Source organism: Mustela nigripes, chromosome 5, assembly GCF_022355385.1.
Source record: "Mustela nigripes isolate SB6536 chromosome 5, MUSNIG.SB6536, whole genome shotgun sequence".
NCBI lineage: Eukaryota > Metazoa > Chordata > Mammalia > Carnivora > Mustelidae > Mustela > Mustela nigripes.
This window is the reverse complement of record NC_081561.1, coordinates 70,243,303-70,252,756: the sequence shown is the minus strand read 5'-3', so window position 1 is coordinate 70,252,756 and position 9,454 is coordinate 70,243,303.

Below are 9,454 nucleotides of genomic sequence, written 5' to 3'. Positions count from 1 at the left end.
TCTTTCTTTCTTTCTTTCTTTCTTTCTTTCTTTCTTTCTTTCTTTCTTTCTTCCTTTTTTTTAAATATGCATGGCTTCTTAATCTCTTAACCTTACAACTCATTTAGAAAAAAGTAGAACTCATGATTATAAATGTCATTTATAAGATAGTTTCTTTAGATGAGGAAAATGCACATAAAGAGGATCCCATTATCAGTGATTACTAATATTCCAAAATGTTTCATAGACATAAAATTTCTCATTTATAACTGTGATTCTTAACATACTAGTCTCCTGTGAATTTGGTTACAATGATTCAATCCCTAAGAAACTAACATATTTTTAGAGATCAAAACATTAAATTACTTCATGTACCTACAAAGCTAAAGATTAAACTTTCAAAAGTGATGAATGAATTTACAAAGTATTGTCTTCTTATGAGATTTTATTTGGCCTCAGATGATAGCTCCATTCTGCCACCTTACAATTTTTGTCTACACTTTTTAATGGAGTAGTTATGAAATCTTAATTTGGATATTATAATTGATCCAATCTTAATATTTAGAAGACAGAGCTATACACTCTATTTTAATATCAAGTCCCCTAAGGTTATCTATGAAAAATTTTCATCAACTATTTAATTCAATTTAACATTCTATGTTCAATTATCAAATGATGTGATTGTGGATCCAGAGATGGGGTAGGGATTTTTTTTCTTGGGTCTCACATTTACAGATGAAAGACTAGGATAATCTTCCTGGCCTTTTTTCATCATGTTTCCTACTCTTCCCTAAGAGAGGGAGAATGACATCTGAATAAATATGTGCTTGGAGGGTATGAAGAAAAGGAAATTGGTTCCTTTCTTTTAATCTCTCTCTCTTTCTCTCATCATCATCATTAGTATTGCCATCCTCATTACTATCTTAACATGTCTGCCTTCGGATAGGGTATGTTCTACTCAGCTTTCATGTATTTGGCAGGTTTAAAGGAGTGGGTTCTGCTCCCTGAGGAAGGGTGCAGGAAGACTACAATTGTCTAGAGTATTACATAACTGGGTAGGTAAATCTGTTTTCTTCTGGGATAAATTATTTGTGAGCTATTTTGGTCAAAGATCAGACATCATACTAATTAATCACTCTTTTAGGAATAAAGGTATTATTGAATTATATTATCAACCTCTTGATTAATTCTGACTTTCGGAAGACGTACAGTACTAATCCTTTCCTAAAACTTTCAAAACATAGGACACTCATAGTGACTTTCATTGTAACCCCAAATAGGTAGAGGAAAAGAAAAACAAGAGACTAGTTGTCAAGCTGAGCACTTTCTCTTTCTGAGGTTACCTTCATTGCCTTAAGCATCTTCCCATTTACTTGTGTTCTTACCTGTTTTCCCCTCGATATTTTGCCACTGGAGAAGAGGATATGTATTCAGAAGCGATTTGCCTACGAATTAGTACTCACTATCCATTCACATAACATACTTCACTAAAATACTATGGAGAATATTTTTAAAATAAAATCTAAATTATGCAAACAAAAATTGTTATAATTTAGTGGGAAACAAATGTATCAAAGTAACCACTCTGATACTATTTTAAGAGCAATCAGAGAGCACATATTTGTATTGATCTCTCGAGAGGCAGGAAAGATAACATTATAGGTCATTTCTGCCTTTCATTTCTGTAAGTATTTGGGCTCATTAAAACATTACTAAGCTCTCTAGAGAGATATTTACACAAGAATTAATTTGCCTAAAACCCCACTTCATTCTTTCACAAAAGAAGCATAAAAGGTTTTTCATAGTCTATATTTATTAGGGTTAATAACTTGGTTTCTAGGTAAAACTCTCCAATATAACCAGGAAATTAGAAGAAATAAGACAAAGACTAAAAGAAGTAGGAAGATGAAAATAGAATATTTTGAAGTACTATTGTGATAATGTCTTTTATGTATAGTTGCATGCTGAAGGGTGAACTCCTCACCTAACTGATGCTAATTACTGCTATTTACTAATAACTAAAATATAGAAAATGCTTCCCAGGGGGCTTATCAAGGCCGGTTCAAAGGTTATTCACAAAAACCCCTTTTGAGACCAAGATCATCTAAAGCCTGGAAAGGTCAGAACAGCAGTGCATTTTCCTGCAAGAAATTCCCAAGAATTGAAATTCAATATGGTACAAAGTTTCAACAGATCATTTTTACTTGTCATATTGGTAGCATTAATTAATATTAAAATGGCCTAATATATTTTTTTATTTTTTTAATTTATTTCCAGCGTAACAGTATTCATTGTTTTTGCACCACACCCAGTGCTCCATGCAATCTGTGCCCTCTCCAATACCCACCACCTGGTTCCCCCAACCTCCCACCCCCACCCCGCCCCTTCAAACCCCTCAGATTGTTTTTCAGAGTCCATAGTCTCTCATGGTTCACCTCCCCTTCCAATTTACCCCAACTCCCTTCTCCTCTCTAACTCCCCATGTCCTCCATACTATTTGTTATGCTCCACAAATAAGTGAAACCATATGATAATTGACTCTCTCTGCTTGACTTATTTCACTCAGCATCTCTTCCAGTCCTGTCCATGTTGCTACAAAAGTTGGGTATTCATCCTTTCTGATGGAGGCATAATACTCCATAGTGTATATGGACCACATTAGCCTAATATGGTTTTAACATATACCAAGATCCTAATGCATTTATTCATAGGGGATTAGAAGCAAGGAAAGTAAAAAGGAAGGGGAAAAAATGACAATATTTCTTATTTTTCTGGACAAGAGATGTATAAGCAGCATTCCACTATTGATATGGGGTTTATGATGATGGCTCAAGGTCTTTCTTTAAAATATTTGCATTTATGATATGTACATGGAGAATAGCATCATACTAAATTAAGATAGATAAATAGACTTCTAAAATGTTTAACAATAAAATATTAACACAGGGACAGAAGAACAAAAATATCAAAGCATTTTCAGAATAATGAGGAAGTCCCTGCTATAAACATGCTATCAATGACCTTAAGCTTGAAAACTTAACACTAAATCTAACAGTCCAAACATGGATATGCATATGTTAATACTTTCCTCCCTTCCACTTTACCTTGTCTTTGTATTAGCAATAGCCACAGTCAATTTTTCTTCTTCCCTCACTGGTATATTTCTGCTTCAGAACATTAAATCACTTACCTATGATCAAGTCTGACTAGGTATGAGGTAAAATGGTGAAATCCTTATTTAAATTTCCAAACAAAATTTTTTTTTAAGATTTTATTTATTTATTTGACAGAGATCACAAGTAGGCAGAGAGGCAGGCAGAGGGGAAGGGGGAAGCAGGCTCCCTGCTGAGCAGAGATTCCCAGGACCCTGGGATCATGACGTGAGTCGAAGGCAGAGGCTTAACACACTGAGCCACCCAGGCTCCCCCCAAACAAATATTAAGGTATAGAAAACATAGTACTAATGGCCTAAGATAAAAAACTTATTTTGGCAGTCTGTGTGAACAAACAAAACAAAACAAAACAATCTCCTGTCTTTTTCTCTTTCTGGCTCCTCTACAAGTATTTGATATGTATCTGCAAACTGTTTAAAAATTATAATTGCTAAAGATCAATAATTGAAAACATCTGTGGTTCTTGGTGGCATGAAAAGGTTTTTTGCTGTTGGTGTTCTTTAAAAATACAATGTTAAATCCCTGGGAAAGAGCTATTCTTAGTTTTCTATTTTTTTCACATTTAGTAATGAAATACATATAAAATATTAAAATAAATGCTGTACATACTATTCACTCTTAGGCAAAATATGCATTAATTAACATTTCTTCTTGTTCCTATGGCAACAGTTGTATTGAATAAATAGATTGGAGATATTTTATATTTCAATTATACTAATTATAATTCAATATATATTACAGTAATTTCAGTTATAATAAGACAATTTTGCACTGGTATAAACTTAAGGGGGCAAAATGAACAATGCAGCAAAAGCAACTTCCTCTAATTTTCTGTGCTAATTACTGAAGTTGCATTTGATATAAAAAATTCAGTCAAGCTTTCTCAATTTTCCAAGCTTACACTTCTCAATTCTTCTGAATACAAGCCATTACTTCACCTACAATATACACTTCGTACTTATTTTATTGCTCTTTCTTTCTTAACCCATCACATGATTTTTTAAAATTTGTCTTCTTCAAAGCTACTGTCCCCTGCCTTCTGAAGATATCAGATCCTATCAATAAACCAAGTCCAAGGAAATATTTCTTATGCTAATCTTCATTAACACAGAGTCAATATCATCATGTAGGTTTATAGAGTTGCTTATGGATGAATATTCTAGAAAGATATTTGTGGGTATCATAATCTTATATAAAATATGCAAAAATATCAGTTCAGTTCATATAAATAACCAAATATATCATTATTTTTATATTTAACTTCCTTCAGAAGAGACGACTGAGGTCAGCAACATGTTATTTTCTTTTCTCCTTCCCAAGAATTGCCTTACATGTAAGAATAAACTACATACAGTCCTGTGATCATCTGAACAAATCATTTGAAGAGCCTGATAGTCTTCCTATCATGAGTGCACTCCACCATTTTTCAAACAAGTATTTCAGAATTTTAATGACACAAATGACCCACATAATTTGTACTTATAAAAGATCTCAAAGATCTCTTTTTCCACTGAAGACTTCAGTACAGTATCACGTAAAATACATTCTTGATTTGTTAGAAACAATATTGAACCATATTGAGAAATAGTAGCTTGGCTACTAAAGAAAAAAGGGACATTCAGTGGCTGTGGATTTAATTTTAATTAAGTTAAACACAACATAGACTTAAGTTTAAGGAATGTGAATTCTTCCTACAACTATCTGTGCGACCTTCAGGAAGTTATTTTTAAAAATTTTGGAAACATTTTCTTTATTCATAATATGAGAGGTTTGACCACCTGATTTCTAGGATATTTTTCAAATTTAAAATCTTGTGACTTTATAAAAATTCAGCAAAAAACACGATTCTTACCTTTTACCATATGCCATATGTAATATTCTAAGTATTGAAAGAGTCAAAGGTATTAACTCAGGTATGATTTTCAATATATTTTATATTGAAAAGAGCTATCTGACCCAAAGTTTCACAGATTTAATTTTACAATTGAAGATCCCAAGTGGCTAATTTACTTTTTGGGGGTGGAGTGGGGAAAGGATCATTAGAAGAGATATTCCAATCTACATGCTTTACTTCCTAGTAACATTTAAATTTGGGAATTGTTATCTAAATGTACCAAGTACATTGTATAAATTTCCCGCTTCACTTGATTTAGTCTATTATTATAACCTTGATATTATCACTTCTGCTTTAATCAAAGCTTTGTTATTTATTTACTTATTTTTAATTTTTAATTTTTTATAAACATATAATATATTTTTATCCCCAGGGGTACAGGCCTGTGAATCGCCAGGTTTACACACTTCACAGCACTCACCAAAGCACATACCCTCCCCAATGTCCATAACCCCACCCCCTTTCTAAAGCTTTGTTATTTAAATCAGTAAACATCAACGACCTTAACCAATAAAGCTAAAAATATTTTCATAGTTAAGATCGAATGTATAAAAGTTGAAAGGAGGGAAAATGTTATTTTATAAATTATCCTAATAATTTTATTTCTGTTTGCTGCATTTTTCACATTCTAAAGTTTATTGCAAGATGCCATTAATTGGTGAAAATTGGTTATATTTATCTGGTAATAGCTTAGTGATTGTGGAACTTAATGAGCTCACATGAGATATGAATAGTATTAATTACAATTTTCCAATTTGAGTGTGTTAGAAAAACAAAAGCCCAAGAAGAAATAAGGAGTTTGCCAAAGCAACCATTTAAAAAGGATACAAAAGTTTTATATTAATTTGCTATCCTTATGAGAGGTAATCTTCAAATGTAAATACAATGAAGGCAGGTTAGCCTGAACAGTCAAGAAGCTATCTCAAAATCTTCAAATACACTTTCTTACGCTCAGTCTATCAAATAGCTACGAGTATGTATAGTTAGAAATTAGTGGTAACAATCCTTCTTTCAGAGTAACCTAGAAATATTATAAAAGATAATTGGGTTGCTCTTTTGGATCTATCTGCTATAGAAACTTTAATAAAATAGTTTAACTTTCTGAGTATTGCCCTGTGCCTTTAAGGATGTCCATAATAAACTTCTACAAATTTCCAAAATAATCACCTTACAGTAATTTTTTCTATTATCAGAGAAGATGAAGAGAACCTAAATATTGAAAAATAAAAAGTAAGTAAGTGAATTAATAAATAAATAAATAAATAAATAAATAAATAAGATATTCTAGTAGGTAGAAGAAAATCTGAATCAGTAAGACCTCACATTTAAAGGAAGGAAAAATAATCTGGATCATGAAGATATATAACAGTAAATGGTTTGGCTCACAGAGAAGCCATCTGCAGGAAATAAAGGAAGCAATAAGATGCAATAGAGGAATATTCTTCAAAAAGAAAAGTAGCACTTGGTTAAAGAGGTCAAGTTAGAAAAATGTATCAAGCAGAGAAAAAGGAAATTCCAAACTTTACATCTCTAGTGACAGACAAGAGAGATTTAAGAGTTCAGAGAAAGCAGGAAATGGAAGATCTGGCTTTATATGTTTAAGGCATGATGATAGTAGCTCTAAGGTATAATAGTTGTTAGGCTCTTCGGTAATCTGCTTCTGTATTCTTTGTCAGAAGTAATCATAAGAGAGAAAATATTAGAACAAAATTGGGTTTCAGAAGACTGAAGCCCAATATTAGAAAGAAAAATGTAATAAAAGAATCTATACATCTTCGTCAAGAAAAATAATTTTCCCAAGGTCTAAGAAAACCTACAAATTCAATAACTATGACATGTTACTACTTTCCGAGAAATCATGAAGGCAGTACAAAGACTGGATATAGGAAAATGACCTTCCTCTTTTGGAAACAGGGAAGATACATTCCACAATCCACTGGCCAGTGCTCATGACAGTAAATTAAAATTAAAACAAGAACAAAAACATATGCTGTGAGTGTCTACAGTTAGGAAGATGTGGGCACTAGATGTTGCATGGTCTCCCTAATATCAACAATAATAAACCATATTGCTATTACTTTATTATCCGATACCTTTCATTGTTTATAAACTTGAAGTTCAAAAGGGTGAGACATTTAAAATACAGCACACGGTCTGTAAGTGGCAATTCCTGATCTAGAATCTAGTTCTCCTATCTTCAAGTCCCATGTTCTTCCCATGGCGTCCCATCTAACCTTGGAATGTTAATTCTGTAGCACTGGAGATGCAAGGATGTTTTGTAATGTTTTATTTAAAAAAAATACATTGTAGACTATGAATCCGTGTGTAACGCTGTGTAACAAAACCAGCACCAAAATTAATGCTTGACATTGATGAACATTTGTTTATTTAGTGAGGCTTTGAGCCTGCAGTTTAGGTTGGGCTCAGCTGTTCAGTTGCTCTGATCTCAGCTGAGGTTCCCTCTTAAATCTGTACTCACCAACAAAGTCAGGAAGTAGCTCTGTTTCCAGGTATTTGCTGGTTTATATTCGGGAAAACAGCCGTGGGCTAGGCAACTGAGCCATGTGTTCCTTGCCACACAGGTGACTAGACAGGGCTTCTTCTCATCTCTGCTTGGAAGGGTTTCGAGAGAAGAGGAACTGCCAATGACCTCTTGGGCTAAGCTCTGAGCTGGAGCTGCACAATGCCACTTCCTCTGAACTTTTTTAGCCAAAACAAGTCTGAAAGCCAGCCTGTTTCCGTCACTTGCTCTTCACCTAGTGGGTGAAGGAGAGATTTCTGGAGTAGATTATTGCCAAACGCATGATACCTGAGGCTGGACAAAGGAGATTAGCAGGAGTTTATTAATCAGACATACTCACATCCCAGAGGAAGAGGAGACCACACAGTGGTCGTACTTGAGGACAGAGGGAACAAGCAGGGATTGTGGGAGGCAAGGGTTGCCTGGCAGGGAGATGAAACCCATTAGGTTGATTCCTGGGTGGAATGCAGCTGGTCTGGCTGACAGGGGAAGGAGCTGGGTGGACAGCGTTTTTCACGGGGAGGGAGGCATACCTGGTGAGGGCAGAGAAACTCTTGTTCGGCCTTTGGGTCCCGTGAGGTGTAAAGATACCACAGGAGCCCTTATCCCGCCTATTAATTTCAGGTCTAACATCACACTGCTCAGACTGAAAAGGGAGAGAAATAACCTCCAGTTCTTTAGTGGCCGTGTACTCTGCTGATGAGCTAAACTGAAACCCTGTATTCTAGAATTCCCTTTCCTGCATAGTTCTGGGCAAATATTGGCCACTAGAGACATCTGCACAAGACTTGGGAGTGAAAGTGAAGCAGCAGCTGTGCTGTTTGGAATAAGAGTGTAAGGGAGATGCTACTGAGATTTATGCATGTTGTCACAGACCTGCTGGTCTGCTTCATTGAGCGACCCAGTCCTGTGGTTCCTCCACTTTCCATGAATTTTTGTCAAGACTATGGAGGGTCTGAGATTTTGCCTGACTTGTGATCTAACAAATTAGCCTGCCACAGTTTCATGGATGCTGGCAGAAAAAAAAAAAAAAAAAAAAAAAAAAAAACCACACACAAAACTCCTGGGTCAGAATAAAATGACTTCATTATTCACAGCACAACAGGCAGCATGAACTTCATATTTGCACCGGTCCCACTGTCTCCTGAAACCCACAGATGCAACACAGAATTGCATAGGGGATACTTTATATCAAAGCTGAAAAATACCGAGCTGAGGACAGCCTAATCTTTTGGAGTAGTATGAGCAAACTTTTCCAATCTCTGTACCTGAGGAAGGCAGTATCTTCACTCTATTGATCAGCAAACAAATAAACTCTTTTCCCTGGTAAGAGAGATTGTCTATCTTCAAAGGTGTTTGCTCTCCAAATATCCTTTATCCTTAGATCCCTAATTAAGGGAGCCGGCCTCTCCTGCAGGTTACCTATCTCACTGACATTGAGCACTGAAAGCAGGGAGGACAACTGCGTTCATGGGTTCCAGTTAATTTTCATAGTTTCAAACTTTGTCTGATTCTCCCTCAATACAAGTCCATCTTTCTAATTGTCTGGCACCAGGGGTAGAAGCAACAGATATTCATACATTGTTTAAGCAGCTCCCATAGTTGTCTGGACCTGATTTTCTCAAATAAATCTCTTATTCCATATAAATCTTACTGTTTCCACTTCTTTCATTACATACAATGTCTTAATAGGAGAAACTACCAAGTTTCTTGCAAAGGTTGAGGAGTCATTGCAAAGGTTGAGGAGTATACCACAGATTATTAAGAAATTATTTTTTGTAAATTTATATAGTGGCACTAGATCAATGGGTCTGGACTCTTAATACAAAATTTCAACTCGATAAACATGAAGCCTCCATAAACATAAAAGCCAGAGCCATCCAGAGA